Source organism: Rutilus rutilus (genome assembly GCF_951802725.1).
Source record: "Rutilus rutilus genome assembly, chromosome: 6".
Lineage (NCBI taxonomy): Eukaryota > Metazoa > Chordata > Actinopteri > Cypriniformes > Leuciscidae > Rutilus > Rutilus rutilus.
In genome coordinates this window covers 45248550-45270667 of record NC_140214.1, presented here as the reverse complement: position 1 = coordinate 45270667, position 22118 = coordinate 45248550, and the positions used below count along the sequence as shown (strand labels likewise).

The window sequence follows — 22118 nt, the reverse complement described above, 5'->3', positions numbered from 1 at the left end:
ACCATGGTCACCACGAACCCTTGAGAAGTAAATGTGCCAGAATTTAAGACAGCAACTTTCAGCTAATATAAGAGGCCATTTAAACGAAGGACAATCAGAGTGGTATAGTTAAGAGTAAAATATATAAATTTAACTACAAGATTGACCTTTGTGGTAAGCCACATCTCTCAACAGCTTCACTGAAGAAGGCAAGGTAGTGGAGGCCTTGTTGCTATTGGCAACACCAAGATACATTATCTACAGGAATAATACAGAACAACTCATCATACACAAAATCAAACCTTTTAATTTAAAGTTTGATTAAGTTATATATACTCTTTAACCCATTAAGTGGCACTGCCATTACATATTTAAAACAATATCTTAAAAAACCCTAAAGTTATATATATATATATATACAGTGCAATGCATAAGTGAATACACCCATGCTAAAGTTGACTAAAAAGAGGAATAAAAAATCATATTTTGGAAATTGAACTTAATGCCTTAATTTAAAAAATTAGGAAAAATCCAACCTTTAAGGACACCAATTTTCTTTGTGAATGAATAATGTATTGTATATAAATAAATGTTCTTCCTTAAAATACAGGGTGCATAAGTGAGTACACCCCTATGTTAAATTCCCATAGAGGCAGTATTTTTTAAATACTTAAAAATAAAACTCTGCCCGCCTCTATGGGAATTTAACATAGGGGTGTACTCACTTATGCACCATGTATTTTAAGGAAGAACATTTATTTATATACAATACATTATTCATTCACAAAGAAAATTGGTGTCCTTAAAGGTTGGATTTTTCCTAATTTTTTAAATTAAGGCATTAAGTTCAATTTCCAAAATATGATTTTTTATTCCTCTTTTTAGTCAACTTTAGCATGGGTGTATTCACTTATGCATTGCACTGTATATATATATATATCATTTGAAAGCTTACAATCTCTAGTCTGATTTTCAAAACAAATTACAGAGCAGTAATTTATCAATTTGCAACAAGAATATTTTCATACTCATAGGGCATGTTCAGACCTTTATTTTGAAATCATGAAAGATTGGTAAAAAACTTCAGTTTGTTTTAAGAGTTTAAAAGATAACATTTATAAAAAATTTGGAGAAAAACATGTCTGAAAATGTTTTAAATGTAAAGAAAAAAAAGATATATATTCTCCATTTGTGATGCGGTGAGCTATAACGCACATACGTTATGCGTTTATTAGAGGTTAAGTTCAAATCAAATACTTCCAAACTGCCCATACTACTTATGAATAGGATGTCTACTTCATAAATTGTATGAAAATTATGGAAATATATGGTTCAGATTGCACAACCCATATATGGCAATGGAGGCACCCTTATATGGTCAGTAATGGAGCTTGGATGTCATCTAGTGAAAAAAATTGGTACTGCGCCCAAACAAAATCTCACTGAAAGCTCATTTTTTGAGATATCAACCTCAAATTTGTTCAGATATTTGGCTTTGATTTTCAGTTTTAGAGTCAAACATATTTTGTAAAATATATATTTTATTATAAAAAATTATGTTTTTACATTGTATATTTTCTATTTATTTTTCACTTTCATAATATATTCCACTTCTACAATTATCTGCCAAATATCTTCTTAAAAACAAGACCAACCATATGTCTATATCCCAAAGAATGCTTGAATTTCAACCATTTAAGTTTAGATAGGCTACTTTTCATGTCTATGTGAAAAAGGGGGTGCAAGTTAAGGGGTTAAGTAATTGTTATGCTACTGTTAAGATATACTGCAAAAAAAAGGCCTGCATCAAATAATTATCAGTACCTTCCTGGAGAAGCCATCAATTCCTCCAAATATCACCATATTGTACCTTAATAGAGAAAGTGAAAAAAGTGTATAAACATCCATAACCTTACTTTTATATAGAACTAGCCCTGCAATAGATTTGTTTGAAAAACACAACCAACCTTATAAGTTTGTGGTTTGTGTCGATATGCATCAGTGATCTGGGGCCTGGGACAGAGTATGTCCTGCGTACCACACAGCGCAACTCTGACATTCTTGATACAATCCCTGCAGTGTCAACTCTGTGCATTGATGCACGGACCCTCCGCCACTGAACTCGATGTCCCCGAGCCTGCAGCAGTCCCAACATCATTCGATACCCGGCGTGTGGGTTGCTGGAGTGAATGTCTGATACCAGAACGTCAAGTTCATCATCAGTTAGGTCACTGTACAGACCCCTCACAGATAATCCCCAATCACTCATACGTCTCTGCAGCGTCCACCTAGAAACCCCTACAAAATTGGCAATGCACTTCACAGATAGGCCCATACTAAGAAGCTCAGCCACATATTCCTCGGATATTATAACTCTGGGGCGGCCACTATTTCCCCTCTCCAGGGAAACTGTTATACATGTTTCCTTGTCATTTTGCTCAGAGACTAGGTGATGTAACTCCGTAAGGGCATCACACACTGCTTGAGGGATCTGAAGTTGGCTTGACACTGCACTGAGTACAACAAGCTCCTGTGAACATACAAACTCCAAATAATCTACATCCAGAGGGGCACGAGCAAGGCAACTTGATAGTCGGATGTAGAGCCTGTCAAGTAAATGACTGAGTAGCATTTCCTAGAGAGAACAAAACTATATTAAAAAAACAATCCTTCTAGCATCTCAACAATGTTGGCTGCCTAAATGATACATTTATGCCAATAAACAATTATTAAAACAAACATGACTGGACTATAATAATTTATAAGTTTTGCATAAATCGAACCTGAAATAAAAGTACTGGAATTATGTTATAGTCATGGCACAGAGAAACATTGATAAATATGACCAAACATTATTGCACTCAGTCTAGCTTAGTTTTGTGAGGAAGCGCCGGTTTCTAAGTGGTTAAGCATCTGTTGCAGGTCAGCTGATTTGGGACACTGCAGGGCACATGGGAGTGAACTAACTATTATTAAACTATGTAAATAGTGATTTTATATTTCATGGAACACACCAATTTGCAGTAATTTTGGATTTAAAACATGCTTTAAATCGCATTGGCTTTATAGAATGTTAATTAACCTGCTCTGTGACTCACTGCAGCTTCTAATTATGCCTACTGGGCAAATAAAATACCTTTACTTTACTATGGTATTCCTATAACGTTACATGTTATCATCCACCAAAAACAAACCAAACCAAAAGAAAGAAAAACACTGTACACATTTGATGTGATATGATACTGACCTGCGAAGACCCACCCTGTTCTGTCATTTTTCTAGAAGGTAAAGCAGAAGAAAATATAAGGAATACATCGTTTAATATGAGAGTATCTTTAATTATGAGACGATTGAATAGCAAACTTAACAGTACAGATAGGCTAGCATTAGCGTTAGTGTAACTTACATTTCGTGAAACAATAAAGGCTAACCCAACTAAGAAACAATGATTACCAACTTAGACGACCAGCGCACATATTAAAACTACTTAAACAAATGTATAACGGTGAATGATTGCAGGGGGAAGATAAGAAAAAAGCATACCTTTATTGGTCCTTCACATCGCCAGTGCGGGAAGATGGTGACGGATCTATTTCGACCTCACTCAGACCGTCACCACGGTCTTACCTTGAATGACGCCATTCCTCCGCCTATCCTCGAGACCTAATATCAACAATGTCAGGTGACTGACCTTAGGGGTTGGCTATATAACATCCAGGTGAACCAACCACTTCCTCTTGCCTTTCTCGCCTCATCTGAGACCGACGCGGTAGAGCGCATTGTTTTGATTACAGGAGAGATTTGTTTCAATCCGTTTTCGTGCAGGTGCTTCACGTCCCTGCAGGATTGCAGTCTTTTTTTCTCCTCATTTACATATCTCGACGCGTCGTTGGAACGCACGTCGGTGAGTATTTCTTAATTTTTTTCTGTTTGTTTACAGGTATTTATTGATTGTTCTCAGGTCAGCTGTTCGCAGCAGACGAGAGTTTTTTTCCATTTACTGCGTGTGCGCACGTAGAATGATGGATAATTTTCTAATATGATTTTCAAGTGGTTCTGTTCGCAGACTTATTTTGAAAGATGAATATGAAGAGTGATTCGTCACAATCTTTATATTAATTGTACCTGGTTAATTGTATTTAACTAATACCAGGCAGATATTTCTTCAGAATTACAGATTAAGGAAGTGTTTGATTTGATTAATGATCTGTGATTCGTCACAATCTATTTGTTTATGGCATTATTGTTTTTTTGTTTTTTAACTAAATGCTGAGTTGTTTGGGAATCTTGCAGTTCAACTTCAAAGAATTAGTTAAATACTGTGATTCATTACAGTTAATCTTTTGTTAATTTTCCTTTTTTATAGACCATTATTATATGAGTGATTTGACCTCTGGCTTGTTGTCATGAGTCACTCAAAATGTCGTTTTTGCCAAACTAGCATACACCCAAGAGATGGGCATCGCGAATGCCCCTCTTGTTTGGGTATGCAACATGTATTAGACGATATCGAAAATCCCTGTGCAGCTGCAATAGAGCTATCTTTGCAGGAAAGAGTGCAAAGAGCAAAACTTCTAACTGGTGGTAATAAAGAAATTATTCCCAGTAGTTCCTCTCATAAACGCAAGAAGCCTGATGATTCCATCAGGTCTTCAGGTTCTGACATGCCTCCGGATAAACGGGAGAGGGTCACGGTAGTTCAAGAGCCCAAGGATGACACTCAGTTGCAAATCTTGGCAGCATTACGTGACTTAGCTGGTAAGCTTGAAACACGTAATTCTTCAGTAAGCACACAGCCATCTGCACTCCGGGCTGCACCCTCTCCAGGAGATGAGTTGACATCACGTCAGGAAAAGAGGGATGATTATACGGATGCCGTGTCACTGCATGCAAATAACTCCCTTTATGGTAGTGAGGAGAATGCAGATGAAAACGAGGAAGATGAATCCAGGTCTGAGGTTTCAGAAGGAAGCCTGCATTCTGACGTTCTTTCACGCATTTTAAGTGCAGCAAGGATCCTGGGTCTTGATGCTCAGGGAGAAGCTACAGCTCCAGCCCCCACACAAGGTGTATGGGCAAGTATTTCCCCTGCACAGCCTACTGTGTCAATTCCTGTAGCTGAAGATTATTCCCAGATGCTGAGGAAAGCCTGGAATAATCCAAAAGCTGCACCCCAGTTTAATGCAGGTTGTAGACGGTTTGTTAAGTTGGATTACCCTCCTGAGAGTGGTATGGGGAACATGCCATCAGTGGAGCGAGAAATCGCAGCTTTAACCGCTTTGGGACCTGATAAGGTTACTGACAATCCTCGCTGTCCCGGTAAGGAGTGCCAAAAGACAGACCGGATAATGAGCCAAGCATATAACGCAGCTACTCGGGCAGCCCGTTCAGGAAATGCTTTAGCAATAGTTTTGGCTGCTTTAAGAAAAGTCGTTAATAAAGAAGATCGTGATGTGATGAATTTGATCGACACAGCACTCATCACACATTCACAGCTTACCAGGGACATAGGGGCATCTATGTCTTCGGCAATTTTAGCTAGAAGACAAATCTGGTTGGCTCAGACATCTTTACCTGACGCTATTAGGAAGGATCTGACTAATATGCCAGTGGTTCCAGGTCGGATATTTCATACTGATTCACAGGCTTTACTGGATACTGCTGATCAGGCAAGACGCAGAAGGGAGTCAGTTCAGCAAACATTTGGTGGCCCTACCAAATATGGCCATAGGGCTACTCATTCTTTTCAGCCCCCACACTTTCCTCGTTCAGAAACTTGGGGGTATGGCAGAGGACGATCTAGGGGTTACCAGTTCCATGATCGAGGAACCAGACCTTTTTACCAGGCTCCCCAAACCGACCAGGCTCATAATCCAGTCAGGGGAGGACCACTTAAGAGGCGTACTTCCAGGGGTTTCAAACCCCGGGGAGGCCAGGCATAGCAGTCTCGGAGTCGTCGGAGAATGCTCCCAACTGTGCCTGGACAGTTGGGAGAAGGTAACATCAGATCCTTGGGTTCTAGACACCATCAAAACAGGATACAGGATACAGTTCCGGCGGCGCCCTCCTACTTTTTCAGGGGTTCATATGACCATAGTCAGAGACCCAGTCCAGGCACAAATTTTGGCCAACGAGATCACAGTTTTACTTCAAAAAAAAGCGATTGTACAGATAAGCACCAGCAAACAGCTCACTGGGTTCTATTCGAAGTATTTCCTAGTGCCAAAGAAGGACGGGGGACTTCGACCCATTCTGGACTTACGAAAGCTGAACAAATTCATAAAAGTGTTGCCCTTCAAAATGCTGACTACAACACAAATTCTGGAATCCATAGAACTGGGAGAATGGTTCACTTCCATAGATTTAAAGGATGCCTATTTCCACATACCCATCTGTCAGGATCACTGCCCGTTTCTTCGCTTTGCCTTCCAAGATCGGGTTTATCAGTTCAGGGTCCTTCCATTTGGCCTGTCTCTGTCTCCAAGGGTCTTCACCAGGGTGGTTTCAGCAGCCCTTCGTCCTCTTCAGTGTGCAGGTCTGAAGATTCTATCATACCTGGACGACTGGCTAATTTGTGCTCCTTCTCGCAGTCAAGTCACGAAGGACACAGAAATGGTGCTTCAACATGTACAGTCTCTCGGGTTCAAAGTGAACTGGGAAAAGAGCAATCTAAGTCCCAGACAGCAGACAGTGTTTGTGGGAATTTCGCTAGATTCCCAACTGATGACTGCAACTCTATCACCCCAGAGAGTGGTACAGTTGGTCAATCTTACTCAGTCATTCCGTCTGAACAAGAGAATGAAATTAATTCAATTTCAGCGATTGTTGGGCATGATTGCAGCAGCAGCAACTGTGGTCCCACTCGGCCTTCTCAGAGCCCGTCCACTACAGCGTTGGTTGAACAACTTTCACTTACATCCCAAATTTCACAGACATGTAAAGATAAAGGTTACACGAAGGTGTATCCAAATGTTACACCCTTGGAAGACATTACCATCACAAGGGGTTCCTCTAGGCAACATCCCAGCGAGGCGGTCTGTGATAACGACAGATGCCTCTCTAACAGGGTGGGGAGCAGTTTGGGAAGGCAGGTCCATCAGGGGACACTGGAAATTCCCCTGGACCACAGAGCACATCAACGTGCTGGAACTCAGGGCAGTCCATCTCTCCCTGAGGGCTTTTCTCCCGTTGTTGCAGAACAAACATGTTTTGGTGAGAACGGACAACATGTCTGCAGTGTTCCACATCAATCACCAGGGTGGCACCAGATCAGTGCGGTGTCTCCAGGTGACAAAGGAACTACTTTCTTGGGCATTTCCGAAGCTCTCATCACTCAGAGCAGTATACATACCGGGAGTAGCAAACAGAGCAGCAGACCTACTGTCTCGAACTGGGCCTCTCCCGGGAGAGTGGCGTCTCCATCCCGACGTGGTGAAATTAATATGGAGGCATTTCGGTATTGCAAAGGTCGATTTGTTTGCGACCACAGAGACAACTCATTGCGATCTATGGTATTCTCTGAACAGCCAGGGAGGCCCCTTGGGGATCGATGCACTATCTCAAGAATGGCCGGAAGAATTGTTGTACGCTTTTCCTCCTCTACCTTTGATCCACCTTGTGCTCAACAGGGTAGCTTTGGGCCGTCACAAGGTTTTACTTGTGGCCCCGAGATGGCCAAAGAAGCATTGGTTTCCAACCCTTGTACGTTTGGTCCAAGGTTACCCTTGGCAGTTACCGAGGAGAGCAGATCTCCTCTCTCAAGCGGAGGGACAAATCTGACACCCAAGTCCAGAGACCCTTCAACTATGGGTATGGCCCTTGCTCAGTCCCTCTCTGAAGATTTGGATGAAGCTGTATTAAGGACAATAAATAGTTCTAAGGCACCATCTACGTGGAGTAACTACTCTAGCAAGTGGCGAATATTCTCAGCATGGTGTCAAGACCAACAACTAGATCCGGCCAAGTGTGACACCAGTTTGGTTCTTCGTTTTCTTCAAACATTGATGTATTCTGAGAAATCAGTTAATACCATAAAAGTCTACATTGCAGCCATCTCACACTTCCATGTGTTAGTGGATGGTGCAAATATTGGCAAACACCCTTTGGTGTCTCAATTTCTCAAAGGTGCAAAACGTTTGCGACCAGGGAAAATTATGAGATCACCTGCTTGGGACCTTTCTATTGTCTTACACTCACTAGCCAAAGCACCTTTTGAACCTTTGGAGCAAGCAGATCTCAAGTTCTTGACATGGAAAACAGTATTCCTACTGGCGATATGTTCAGCTAAGAGAGTTGGTGAATTGCACTCTTTATCAGTCAGTGAAGACTGCTTGAGATGGAAGGCAGAAAAAACAGGGGTTTTTCTCTGGCCAAACCCATCATTCCTACCCAAGGTCCTTAAACCTAGCACAATAAATCAGGTAATTGAGCTTGATGCTTTCCATCCAGATCCCCTTTGTTCAGGTGAAGAGCTGGATCATTTTTCTCTATGCCCTATTAGAGCATTGCACACATATATTGAGCGTACTCATCAATTACGACAGTCACACACACAACTATTTGTATGTTTTGACAAGAAGTGTGCAGGCAAACCTGTGTCTAAGCAACGATTATCTCATTGGATAGTGGATACAATTTCACAAGCTTATGTCAACCAAAATCTACCTATCCCTGGTGATCTGGTTGCTCACTCTACCAGGAGCATGGCAACTTCCTGGGCAGCACTGAAGGGGGTAGCGCTCTCAGACATCTGTGCTGCAGCCTCTTGGAGCAGCCCATGCACGTTTACGAGATTTTATAGAATTAATGTTGCAAATCCAAATTCTTTGGGGTCTGCTGTTTTATCTGTCGCTAAGTAAACAGGGGAGGGAAAATATACTAGTCCCTCGTGACCCTGGTGGTATAAGTCATCCAAGGTAAGACCGTGGTGACGGTCTGAGTGAGGTCGAAATAGATCGTAAGTTATGACTATAACTATGGATCTATGAGACCGAACGATGACCGTCACCATCCCTTGTCACTCGGGACGAGCTGGGCGTTCCAGGCAAGAGGAAGTGGTTGGTTCACCTGGATGTTATATAGCCAACCCCTAAGGTCAGTCACCTGACATTGTTGATATTAGGTCTCGAGGATAGGCGGAGGAATGGCGTCATTCAAGGTAAGACCGTGGTGACGGTCATCGTTCGGTCTCATAGATCCATAGTTATAGTCATAACTTACGTTTTTTTCCGCTTTCTCGGTCGCGCGCCGACGGCTCAAACGAGCTCTTCTGATTGGCCGAAATTCTCTGCTCTCTGAACAGGGCCTGCCGCTGCCTCACAGATGCACAAATCACTTTTGCTCCACATTTCACGGAGTATATGGTGCAAAAGTGAGAGCGCGCAGAACTTGTCATTTGAAGGCGAAAAATCTGCGTTTGAGACTCGTAGCAGCAGATTCAAGCAGTTGTAGTAATTGGACTTGCGATTATGTTAGAAAACTATCCAAGAAAAGTAATGCATTTGTGACCAGATGTTCTACAAGTGTGCAACTCTCATTGTATGGATTCACATATTAATTTGCGGGTGTGCAAAATTTGTCCGTGACTTCACATTTTTGATACGGGTGTGTGAATGCGTTTTGCACCATATTCACTGCAGCAATTGTACAAAAAATGTGAGCGTATGAGTTTCTTCATGTGTGACTCGTAGAATAGGATTTGTGCACCTGCAGTGAAGAATGTGTGAAGGTGTAACTGTTGTGTTGTGTTTGTAGGAGAGGAAAAAAAATCTACAAGTTTACAACTCCTAAAAAAAAATTCTGTGACTTGTGTGTGACTTTATTGATACACATGTGTGGGTATGCTCTACAGCTACAAATTCCGCTCTCACATGTGTTCAGTAGTTTTGCACCAAAAATATCTTCATAGCCGCCGCCCCTCCCCCACCCACCGAGCGGGAGTCCGTTACCACAGCAACACATTCACTTACAGCAAACAAGCAAACATTCTCTTTATTATATTATATTATATTATATTATATTATATTATATTATATTATATTATATAGAGGAGATCCGTTACAGCAAACTTTCTCTTTATATTATATTATATTATAGAAAAGATCAGTTACAGCAAACATTCTCTTTATATTGTATTATATTATATTATATAATATAGAGAAGATCAGTTACAGCAAACATTCTCTTTATATTGTATTATATTATATTATATTATATTATATTATATTATATTATATTATATTATATTATATTATGAGCTTAATAAATACCTACCTAAGTAAATGAAGTAATTAACTACTTTTAAAAGCTATAAATGACTTTTAAATAAATAAATAAATACCGGTGTGACAATCAATTACAGAACAGTTCAATAAATACATAAAAATATATTTTAATAAAATAGTAATTTACTATCGGTAGTGATTTAACATCAGAAAAAGTCATTTGCCATCAGAAAAACTACTGAATGTGTGTGGAGTTTGGAGCTTATTTTGAGTCTCTGCTGTTGAATTTGTCAATCAGCGTCATTTTAACATTGTCCTCGGTTAGGCTGCGTCTGTGCTGTTAGAAGTGTAGAATAGTGGGGGACACGTATCACGCTAAAGCGTGTAATACACACGCTGGTCCACTAGCGTATGCGTGTCAATGTTACACTTTGCCTCCTCTAGGCGTGAAAATGACACGCATGATGAAGGTTGAGTACCAGCAGGGGGCGATGATTTCCTCAATGCCAACAACTCCCCACGGACCAAAGAGAGAAGCGATATATTACATTCTCCAAAATTCCCGCGTCAGGTCGGTCAAAGCCACATATTTTTATTATTCTGTCATTTAAGAAATCCTAACGTTGCTGTAGCCTAACGTTATATTTGTGTGTGTGTGTGTGTGTGTGTGTGTACTGTGGAGATTTTTAATCTATGGTGCTGTTAACGTTACCGTGGTCAATAACATTAATGGAAATAGATATTAATTGGCTAATTATTAATCACAGAAAGCTGCAGTGACTGCATATTATGTTATATTAACATTATAAAAAGTTGTTATGGTCGATGGGAAGTAACTTTTGATAAACCCCGCTGCTTGTTGATGATGATGATGATGATGATGTTGATGTTGATGATGATGATGATGTTGTTGATGATGATGATGATGATGATGATGATGATGATGATGTTGTTGATGATGATGATGATGATGATGATGTTGTTGATGTTGATGATGTTGATGATGATGTTGATGATGATGATGTTGATGATGATGATGATGTTGTTGATGTTGATGATGTTGATGATGATGATGATGATGATGATGATGATGTTGTTGATGATGATGTTGATGTTGTTGATGTTGATGATGATGATGTTGATGATGTTGATGATGATGATGATGATGTTGTTGATGTTGATGATGATGATGATGATGATGATGATGATGATGATGATATAGCAGCCATGTCACCCTGTAGCCCAAGACTGGTTGCCCACTGAAGCTAAGCAGGGCTGAGCCTGGTTAGTACCTGGATGGGAGACCTCCTGAGAAAACCAGGTTGCTGCTGGAAGAGGTGTTAGTGAGGCCAGCAGGGGGCGCTCACCCTGTGGTCTGTGTGGGTCCTAACACCCCAGTGTAGTGACGGGGACACTATACTGTCAAAGAGCACCGTCCTTCGAAAGAGACGTTAAACCGAGGTCCTGACTCTCTGTGGTCATTAAAAATCCCAGGATGTCTTTCGAAAGAGTAGGGGTGTAACCCCGGCATCCTGGCCAAATTTGTCCCTTGGCCTCTGTCCATCATGGCCTCCTAATCATCCCCATATACTGATTGGCTTCATCACTGTCTCCTCTCCACCAGTAACCTGGTGTGTGGTGGGCGTTCTGGCGCAATATGGCTGCCGTCGCATCATCCAAGTGGATGCTGCACATTGGTGGTGGTTGAGGAGATTCCCCCCTTCCATGTAAAGTGCTTTGAGTGCCGAGAAAAGCGCTATATAAATGTAATGAATTATTATTATTATTATTAATTATTATTATTATTATTATTATTATTATATGCGCGGATTTCGATCCTGAAATATCGATCCTGATGTTGTATCTATTCTAAAGGATATATCCACACATAAAAAATATCCTAAGGTGTTTTTTTTAAACCAGCAACTTTATTTATTTAGCACAAATTTATTTTATTCAGAAAGTATGCATTAAATTGATTAAACGTGACAGTAAAGGCTTTTGCATTGTTACACAAATATATATATTTCATGTAATGTTAAATGCTGTCCTAATAATTATGATGCTGAAAATTCAGCTTTGATCACAGGAGTAAATTACATTTTAACATATTAAATGGAAAACAGATCGCCTGTTTTAAATTGCAATCATATTTCACAATTTGTTTATTTGTTTTTACAAAGATTTACTGCATTTTTGGTTAAATAAATGCAGCCTTGGTGAGCAGATTAGACTTCTTTCAACATTAAACATCTTACCGACCCCAAACTTTTGAAAAGTAGCGCACATGTAACATTTACTATAATTATGCTAGTTTGTGCAATTCAGTTTATTTTGATTGATCGTTAAAGTTCAAATGGATTGTGTTATGTTCTGTAATTGTTGTTAATAAATCTGTCAGAAGAAAATGTGCAGAAGTTTTAGCTATTGGGGTACAACAGTCCTTTAAAAATGAACAATGGTTTTACTACGGTAACCATACACACGACTAATTACAGGCGCATCGAGAGCACAAATCACCAATTATTTTAGAGGTCATGAAAATGTATTCACATTTAGCATATTAATGATGCATTCACCACCTCATATATCACGACACACTGCTTCTGTTCATGAATGCAGTTTACATGCTGAATATGCATTGTGCAATAACAGAATCACAGTTATCTTCTTTATGTTGTTACAGTTCTGCATCTATAATATGACAAATCCAGGAAGCCTTGCTGCAAGAGAATTAACTGTGTTTTTGTTTTCCTTTGTCCAACAGCTCCTGTTTTTACCCACCATCCTTCCCTGTTACCTCCACCTGTATCTCTTTATAAGAAAACCAACGGCTCTTTTAAGAGCCACTCCGATACTCCTCTTACTGCCTCTCTCTCTCTCTCTCTCTCTCTCTCTCTCTCTCTCTCTCTCTCTCTCTCTCACACACCCTATTTCTAATTCTCTCTCTCTCTCTCTCTCACACACTCTCTCTATTTCTAATTCTCTCTCACTCTCTCTCTCTCTCTCTATCTCTCTCTCTTACACTCTATTTCTAATTCTCTCTCTCTCTCTCTCACACACACACACTCTCTATTTCTAATTCTCTCTCTCTCTCTCTCTCTTACACTCTATTTCTAATTCTCTCTCTCTCTCTCTCTCTCTCTCTCTCACACACACTCTCTCTATTTCTAATTCTCTCTCACTCTCTCTATCTCTCTCTCTCTCTCTTACACTCTATTTCTAATTCTCTCTCTCTCTCTCTCTCTCTCTCTCTCTCTCTCTATCTCCATTTCTTTCTTCTAACGCTTCACTGTCTTCAAGTAAGTATTGTTACTCTATTCTTTATTTTTCTTTCACCTTACTCTCTCTCTCACTGTCCAAAACATTTTTAGAAATGTAGTTTTATTTAGCCTATACTCTGTCCTCAATTCTTTTTGTCTGACCGTGTTTTTATCTTCCTTTCCAGTATAGTATCTTTGAAATGGCTGCTCAGCAAGACAGAGGGAGAGCAGATGATGCTATTTTCCTTGCAGACATGTGTAAGAATTGAGAAATGCTAAAAAAAGACAAAAAAAAAAGTGTTGTTGAAGCGAGGTTAATGTCATACGTCTTATCTTAATGGTGTAATTAATACCATTAATCTTAATGGTGCTCCATGTCTTGTTAGGCTGTTAGCAAACAAATAATACTACTTTGTAGTGTTGTAGTCAAGACCACCTAAACCACGACCAAGACAGGCCGAGACCGAGTCAAGACCAAGACAGGCCGAGACCGAGTCAAGACCAAGACCAGTGCATGACACACTTATGATAAAATATATAATATGCATATGCGGCCATTTTAAAACTCAAAGTTCCATAAAAATGCTAATCTCACTGAGGTATTAATCTAGACACAGTCCATTAGGCCTATGTCCTAAAATTAATGTGAATAACAGGTGGTGGAATATGTATCATACATATCCATGCATTAAGTCTTGCCTAATAGGCAAATTATTTTATATATATTGTTCATTACATGTTGGTACATATTGTGCAGCTTTATTGTGCAACGGGGAAGGAAACCCTGTATTTGTATTTTATTTTGATTACAGTTTGTAAATATCTCACATGTGGTTTGACTTGTTTTTGGTTAATATCGCCCAGTTTGGATTTGGGGGATGTAAAAAAAAAAAAAAATCTTACATCACAATAAGTGTATTGTGATTGTCAAAACATTTTATTAATTAAACAGAATTGTATTAGGTTTAGTGACAACATGTTACAATGTTTACATGGTACAATTTCTGGTAAGCTACGTTTTTTTTATTATTGCTTGACACAAATTTCACAATTTCAATTCTTGTGATTTGATTCAATATTGACTCATTTGGATAAATATTAGGTACACAAGATAGGTGTTATTTTTTCTAAAAAAAAAACACACACTGTAAACACACAGAGAGCCCTATCAGCTGGTAGTATTATTTAGGGTTAAAAATAACTAAAATAAAATATAATGCGTTTTTTTTATTATAATAACAACTTTATTTAATGATATAAGTAAAATATAATACATATGTAATAGTAGCCTACACATATTTAGCAAAATACTCTACTAACGTGCTATATATTATGGTCATTAAATGGCTTTCCTGAGGTAAATGTTATGTTACAATTTTTCTCCAGCTGTTTTACCTCTTTCCGCGGTTGAAAAACACTGACTGATCGATATTATGTATATATGGGGGAGATACAGATTTGACTCACTTCTGCACCCAGCCTCAAGCGGCCAGTCGATGAATTGCCGTTTAATTCACTTCTGTGTTGGTTTCAAGAGAGAGACAGGGAGGTTGCCGCTTGTTTGAAAGGCATGAAGATACAGCGTGAAGAGACTGTAGGCCTACGTGAAGATGCAATACAGCTGGAAAACACCACCACCCTTTCTGCCAAATGAGGTAACGTTATGTTTATGTTAGACTTTGTATTGTCTTGTTTCTGTTTTAGACGACAAGCAGACATTATACACTCATATATTTTTTTATATATGACTTTAAACCCCAGTTAATGACCTTGAAATATTAATTTAACATGACTCCTATTATTTATACTTCTGCTAGTAACGCTAGTCATTCTTTACCAGTTCCCTCCTCATTAGTTTGTTTCATTGAGTTTGTTGTTTCCTTATCTATTGACAGGACTTTGCTGCTGTACTGTAACTGTCACATCCCAAGCACCACAACCTGCATGCTCCTTATGGTTTGTATTTTGTTTTATTAGGATTTTTTATTATTAATTATTATGAGTGTTCAATATCGGCAAAACACATTTCAATTTAAAGTCTGAGGAAAAATGTTAATAGAAAAATGTGGTTGCTGAATACCCCCTTCAAAGATTTTTATTCTTGTATGGTCAGTAGAAAAACAAATTGTATAGTGAAGATTTAAACAACTATGTTTGGAGCAGTTTTTTGAAGTGATCTTGTACTGTTTATCATTCCATATTTGCTGGAGGAAAAGACCACTCTGAAGTAGGACAGCTCCAACTCCGGTCGCGCTGGCGTCTACCTCGAGCTTGAATGGACGAGCCAGGTCAGGAGCAGACAACACCGGAGCACTGCAAAGGAGAGACTTTGCACACAGAAAGGCACTTTGACATTCATCAGTCCAATTAAAAACAACTTTAGAGCTACACATCTTCGTTAAGGGAGCGACCACAGTCGAGAAATTTTTACAAAAACACCTGCAATAGCCAGCCATGCCTAAAAATCGTCGCAACTCTCTCCTCGTAGTGGGCACAGGATATGCAAGAATAGCGGCCACTTTTGCGTCGACCGGACGTACTTGACCGTTTCCCACCTGTTTCCCCAAGTATGTAACGGAGGCTTTCGCAAAATCGCATTTAGTCAAATTTAAAGTTAAAGAGGCGGCTGTTAATCGGCTAAAAACATCGTGCAAGATAGAGATGTGCTCATTCCACGTAGAAGAATAAATAACGACATCATCGAGATAAATATTACAGTTTGGAACGTCACCCAACACTGTAGACATTAACCTTTGAAAGGTAGCAGGCGCGTTCCGAAGACCGAACGCCATACGCGTATATTGAAAGAAAGAATCGGGAGTCACAAATGCGGAGATCTCAGAAGCACGTTCAGTCAATGGCACCTGCCAATAGCCTTTTAAAAGATCTAATTTCGTAATGTACCGAGCAGTACCAAGATTGTCGATACAATCCTCTATTCGAGGCAACGGAAATGCATCCGGCACAGTAACAGAATTCACCTTGCGAAAATCGGTACAGAAACGGAATGAACCGTCAGCTTTAGGTACTAAAATGCACGGGGAACTCCACGGGCTATTACTCTTTTTGGCGAAACCATTTGCAACCAGATAGTTCACTTCACATTTCATGATCTCCCGTTTACCTACTGGAGAACGATACGCATGTTGTTTTATGGGAAGTGTGTTACCCACCTCGATATCATGTTGAATGACAGAGGTACCAGACGGAACATCACTAAACAAGTTAGGATAATCTTCTATTAAGTCAATCACATCCTGACTCTGGTCGCTAGATAAATAAGACAAATGAGATGGTAAAACTCTTAAAATCTCTGAATTCTTTAGAGGGCCACCACTGAACATCTCCGTTGACATTTTCAACCTGTCATCTACCTCTTCAGCACCCACGGTACTGGACAGCAAAGATACTCGTTCCACATTTGACACCGCCTGTACCTCACTCTGAGACAAGTCAGTCACCTCAGTCTTCACAGTTCGAGCTACATATTGTTTCAGCATATTTACATGACACAAACGTGTCTTCCGTCGTCGTTCTGGGGTATGGACTATATAATCAGTGTCACTCAGCTTGCTCTTAATTACATAAGGACCTGCAAATCGCGCAGCTAAAGCAGAGCCAGGCAAAGGAAGCAACACTAGTACTTTTTCTCCAGGCGTAAAATTACGCACAACCGCGCTCTTGTCAAAACGACGCTTCATTTTCTTCTGCGAAAGAGAAAGAGCTTCTTTCGCGACAGCAAGGGCATTTCGCAATCGTTCACGGGTACGAGAAACAAAATCAAGCACGTTATGTTTCTCAGTCACACCAATGGAGAAAAATTCATCTTTCAGTACTTTTAAAGGACCCCGTACATTATGTCCAAAGACCAACTCGGACGGACTAAAACCAAGTGACTCTTGTCGTGCTTCACGCAGTGCAAATAAAACCAAAGGGACTCCCTCATCCCACTCATTTCCTGCCTCCAGGCAATATTTTCGCAAACTGGACTTCAGCGTCTGGTGCCACCTCTCAAGTGCCCCCTGCGACTCAGGATGGTAGGCACTGGATGTAACATGTGACACGCTCAAACCTCTCAACACATTTCGGAACATCTTTGACAAGAAGTTAGTTCCTTGATCTGTTTGAACAGTTCTCGGCAATCCGAATGTTGTGAAAAATTTCATTAGAGCTTTAGTGACGCTTTTGGCAGTTATATTCCGTAACGGAATTGCTTCTGGAAACCGCGTGACGGTGCACATGATTGTTAAAATATATTGAGAACCAGATTTAGTTCGCGGCAACGGCCCAACGCAATCTACCAAGACGCGTTCAAACGGTTCACCTACAGCCGGAATAGGTCGAAGTGGAGCAAATGGCACAATCTGATTGGGCTTTCCTACTACTTGACATACATGACAAGACTTACAATATTGAGACACATCAGCTTTCAACCCAGGCCAAAAGAAATGCTGAAGCACCCGATGGTAAGTTTTATTTACTCCAAGGTGCCCAGACCAAGGATGATCATGTGCCAAGCTTAAAATATGCTGTCGAAATTTCGAGGGTACCACAATCTGATGGACCACGTTCCAGTCATCCGAATCTTCCTCATTCGATAATCGAGCATTCCAACTACGCATTAACACCGTGTTGTTCCAATAGAACTGATGGTTATACGAAGGTGATTTTTTAGTGTCAGCACTTAAACGACATTTCTCTAACGTATGATCACTTCTCTGAGCTGCAGTAAGAACATCGCACGAAATAGGCAAAAATACATCAGGATCGGGACAAACAGATTTTTGGATCGAATTAACATCCACATGCTCTGTCACAGCATTTTTCTCAAAAATCTCTGCAAAGATGGACTCACCTAAATTCACGTCATTCTCCTTACCGAGACTTTTCGCCTGAGCGTGTGTCGTAATTGCACTAAAAGCAAAAACATTTGGGAAATGTTGTGCGAGCGCATCTGGTTGCTGATCAGTAACTGGGATTTTGGTAACATGCACAACTGGCATCACTTTTCCTCCAGCAAGATCATTTCCCATGATAAAATCAATACATTTCACAGGTAGGGAAGAACGAGCCGCTACATTAAAACATCCAGAAACTAATTCAGACGTCACCCAGACACGATGAAGAGGCACAGTGATGAAACCCATTTCTATACCCTGCACAATAGTGCTGGTATCACATTCGGAGCTTGCACAGAAAGGCAAAGTGTCAGACAATATAAAAGACTGAGATCCTCCCGTATCACGTAAGATCTTCACAGCTTTCTTATCCTCATCACAACCAGTCAATGATACATAACCGTCAAACACGAAAGGCTGAAAACACTCATCAGGAGCTACCGAAATCATGGTCCGTGGAAACACAGTTTTTACTAAAACTGAACCGCGAGGTTGAGTAGAAAAATCCTGACGTTCATGCTTTCGTTTTAAAATTCGACACTCAGCAATAATATGTCCAACCTTGTGACAATAGCCACACTCTTTACGCATTTTCGGGCTAGATGGACTAGGCCTAACTTTAAAGTCAGAAGAATTAACTTCATTCTCTCTTTGTGAAGTGTAACCTGAATCACTCGCACGCTTTACAAACACAGGTTTATGAATGAGTGCATACTCGTCTGCTAAAACAGCTGCTTGCTGCACAGTAGTAACCTTTTGTTCGTTTAAATATAAAGCCGTACGCTCAGGAACACAATTCTTAAACTCTTCAATGAGCAAAAGTTCACACAAAGATTGGTAATCCACGACTTTACACGCCTTTATCCATCGATCAAAGAGTAAACCCTTCTCACGGGCAAATTCGACATATGTCTGAGAAGCAGATTTTTTCGTTGAGCGAAAACGTTGTCGGGAATGTTCAGGTACTAATTCTTAGGCACGGAGAATCGCATTTTTGACTGTCTCATATTGAACACTTTCCTCTAATGGAAGAGATGCACAAACTTCTTGCGCTTTCCCTGTTAACTTACATTGTAACATTAGTGACCAGACCTCTGTTGGCCACTTCAAAGCAGATGCTATTCTCTCAAATGCCTGAAAATAAGCTTCAACCTCTTTCTCACGAAAGGTGGAACAATTACAATATTTTTCGCTACATTAAACGAAGTCGAATGATCAAGAGAATCCATTAACACCGGTAAAGAGTTAACTACAGGTATCGCAGGAATATTTGGCACTAATGCAGCAGCTTCAACCTCAGAACTAGGTCTATCTTCGAACGCAGATGACTTTTTAGATCTTTTTGGATCGTCTTGCACAGCCTGTAAGTCTAACTCCCGCATTTTAACTTTCATCTCTGCATCAATACGGTACAATTCAAGCTGATGCTGCAACTCATCCTTCCGTGCTTGAGCTCTGTCTTGCGTCTCAAGCTGTAAACGAGCTAATCATACTTTTAAACGCAAACCTTCCTGATGTACCGGTGATTCTTCGGTAGAGAGGGATAAAGGTTCAAACTTAGGCAAAGAAAGAGGTGGTGGTCCTACCTTCACCCCACCACCGGCACCCGGCGTAACTGGATTGCCAGCGAGAGAACGCAGTGAGGTAGAAGAATGCAGTGGGAGTTGTTCCTCATCCATAACAGCTGCAACTGATTCTGCTGATCCAGGAACATCCTCCAATAAAGACAACACCCCATCATTAACTAAACCAGTTAACAAACAAGCTTTCAATACTTTCTTAAGCAATGTTTTAGAAACAGGTATTTCAAAGTGTCGAGCAATAAGGAACAAATCGTCCTTTCTACATGTTTCCAACACTGCAATACTAGGTTGACTTACAAACTCATTTAAATCAAACGTCGCCATAATAAATTGAGCAAAAAAAAACAAACATAATAAATTAGTAGGCTAGAACGTCTCCGGACCTAAACCTACCTGCTCCGCTTCAGCGTCCTTATTATAGTGAATCAGAAACGACTCCAACGAGACGCAGGTGTATAATGATACACAGGTGCGGACCTAACAAACTCAGACACAGAAAAAACACACAGAGTCATGACGTCATCACAAGGAGAGGAAAACACGCGACACAAACCGTAACAATTTGTGTAAGGTGATGGGCATTCAGGATTTCTGTCATTCAAGAAGTTATTGACCACATCTCCTACTCCATTGAGGCAGTGAGCTACAAAATACCAGAAGAAATTGCAGCTTATCATGGAGTTCATATAAAGGTAAGCAACACATTTTTAATGAAATTATTTATAGAGCATGTTGTTGGTACTGTTTATTCAGTTGAAAATAATGAAACATAAGGTATAGTTGAGCAGACAAGCTAACATGACATGCACTTGGGGTCCACTGGAAACAGAAGTCTTAGCATGTTTTATACAGTGTTTGAATCTGAAAGAATTAGGGATGGCAGTTGATAATTTAACGAATGTAAAATAAAGTACGATTGTTTTTCAACCTCAATCTGGTCTGCATGATGCTTTGTAGTTCAGTTTCCTCCATTTAATTTCTTGTGTAGCTAAAAACATATCCATTTTTTTCTTCATATCCAACTTTCCTGTGCAGAAATCCTAAACGAAGGTCGAAAAGGCTGAGATGAAGGAAACCAAACATCTACACATTCCTCCAAGACTGCTGAAGTTCCTGTATGAACAACTTCGAAAATCCATGTTAAGTTTAAGCTTTTGTCAAATCTCAAAATGGGACTTTAACTGAACATACAGAAAAGTAAAGTTCTCTTACGAGAGGTCTCTCGTACTGCGTAAGATATCTTACGCTAGGGGAAAATCCTTTTTCCGCGAGATATTGAAGCCAAAATTGATCCTTAATTTTTCAATAATGCAAAACGCGTTGCGGCAGCATACAGACATAGGCGAGGCAGCTCGCGCGCCTATTGGCTGCTCGCTCTCCGTGCGACTAAGTCTAAGACGGAGTATGGCCTCTCTCACTGTGACCGAGAGGCACCTGTGGCTAACGCTCTCAGAGATGGCCGAGTCCGAGCGCACCGCGTTCCTCGACGCTCCGCTTTCTCCCGCTGGCCTCTTCGGATCCTCCGTGAAGGATTTTGCGGAGAGATTCGCCGAGGTGCAGAAAGCGTCGCAGGCCATGAAGCACTTCCTCCCGAAGCACTCCAGCTCTGCAGCAGGCCGTGCGAAACCGTCTGCCCAGAGCTCACAGCCCCAGCCACCGCCCTCCACCGCCACTTCACTCCGCTGCACTCATCCAGCCACCGCCCTGCCGGTGAAGCCCGAGGCCCAGAAGTCATCCTAGCACGCCTAGGAAAACGACAGTGTTCGAGTCCCGCTGCGGCCGGACTTCCACCAAAGCTCATCGCTCGTCCAGTTCCAGCAAATGTGACTGGTCCAGTGTTTTCTGCAGCCAACAAGCCGGTTCCGTTGCCCGCTTGCCTGCACACAAATGCCGTTTTCACGGCTACCCAGATAAATCCTCAAGAGAGTGTATTTTCTGGTGTCCCGGCCACGGCCGATGGTGTTTTACGTGTAGAAAAAATGCCCACTGCCCAGTGCCCATCTCTACACACAAGCACAGCCCGTCACACAGGGCTCGCGCACATAAAATCGACTCAGATCGATTGCGCATTAAACGTGGTAAATGTGCCCACTACCCAGTGCCCACAAACACTACGTTATGCATGTCTCAGGGTTTCTGTAAAAACGAAACCAACGTGCATTCGCTTCACTC

General features: G+C 40.7%; 1 protein-coding gene and 1 long non-coding RNA gene across 2 annotated transcripts in view; one reads left to right on the top strand and one right to left on the bottom strand.

The window, feature by feature from the left end:
- The window catches only part of LOC311292518 (uncharacterized protein), a 1083963-nt gene that overhangs the window by 474407 nt on the left and 587438 nt on the right, over positions 1-22118 (bottom strand). The window lies entirely within an intron of this gene.
- LOC311291230 lies at positions 14956-20638 on the top strand. Its single transcript, XR_014627523.1, has 3 exons — positions 14956-15120; positions 15361-15421; positions 20518-20638. It is a non-coding gene; the product is annotated as an uncharacterized lncRNA (long non-coding RNA).